Source organism: Elephantulus edwardii, unplaced genomic scaffold (genome assembly GCF_000299155.1).
Source record: "Elephantulus edwardii isolate Elephantulus edwardi_28Jun2011 unplaced genomic scaffold, EleEdw1.0 scaffold00483, whole genome shotgun sequence".
NCBI lineage: Eukaryota > Metazoa > Chordata > Mammalia > Macroscelidea > Macroscelididae > Elephantulus > Elephantulus edwardii.
Genome location: NW_006400233.1, coordinates 621,230 through 622,444, shown reverse-complemented (window position 1 = coordinate 622,444; position 1,215 = coordinate 621,230). Strand labels below are relative to the sequence as shown.

Below are 1,215 nucleotides of genomic sequence, written 5' to 3'. Positions count from 1 at the left end.
CTTCACCATCCATACTGATGCTGCCAATTGGCCCAGTGGTGAGAATCTTTGTTTTCTTGACATTGAGCTTCAGTCCATATTGAAGACTGCAGTCCTGGACCTTCTGCAGCAGCGCTTCCGGTCCTCTTCAGTTTCAGCAAGCAGGGCTGTGTCATCTGCATAACGCAGGTTGTTGATGATTCCTTTACCAATCCTGATGCCACATTCCTCCTCGTACAGCCCAGCGTCTCAGATGATCTAATTCTGCATATAGATTGAAAAGGTATGGAGACAGAAAACATCCCTGATGGACCCCTTTCTTAATTTTGAACCATCCAGTGTCTCCCTGCTCTGTTCTGACAACTGCCTCTTCTATGAGCAAGGGCTATTCTTTCACTTCTCCAGGTTTCTTTTTGTTTCTTGTAGTAATGTCTTGTAATTTTGTTTGAATAGATCCTTTGTGCTTCTGGTTAGATTTACTCCCAAGTGTTTCATCTTGTGATTAGCTATTGTGAAGGGTATTGTTTTTCTTAGTTCTGGCTCTGTATTCTCTTTGTCACTGTAGAGAAATTCAACTGATTTTTGTATGTTTATCTTGTATCCTGCTACTGTGCTGAATTGGTCCACTGTGTCCAGTAGTTTTCTTGCTGAGTCTTTAGGGTTTTCTAAGTATACCATCATATCATACCTGCATAGAGAGATAATTTTACCTCCTCTTTGCCAATTTGGATACCTTTTATTCCGTCTCTTATTGCTATTGCTAAGACTTCCAAAACAGGATTAAATAAGAGAGGTGATAATGGGCATCCTTGCCTAGTTCCTTTTCTTAAAGGGAATGCCTTTAGCCTCTCTCCATTGAGAACAATGTTGGCTCTTGAGTTAGCGTAAATAATTTTTACTATGTTGGAGAAATTCCCCTCTAATCCTATTTTGTTGAGTGTTTTAATCAAGAAAGGGTGTTGGCTTTTTCGGCTTCAATTGATAGGATCATGTGGCTCTTGTTCTTTGCTTTGTTAATGTGATAAATTACACTAATTGTTTTCCTTATGTTGAACTGTCCTTGCATATCTGTTATGAATCCCACTTGGTCATGGTGAATTATTTCTTTGATGTATCATTGGATTCTATTGGCCAGTATTTTATCCAGTATTTTTTTGCATCTATTTTCATGAGAGATATTGGCCTATAGTTTTCTATTTTGGTGGTGTCCATTCCTGGCTTTGGTATCAAGGATAT

At 38.9% G+C, this 1,215-nt stretch overlaps 1 protein-coding gene across 1 annotated transcript in view; it reads left to right on the top strand.

The window, feature by feature from the left end:
• The window catches only part of GHITM (growth hormone inducible transmembrane protein), a 27,940-nt gene that overhangs the window by 3,353 nt on the left and 23,372 nt on the right, over positions 1-1,215 (top strand). The window lies entirely within an intron of this gene.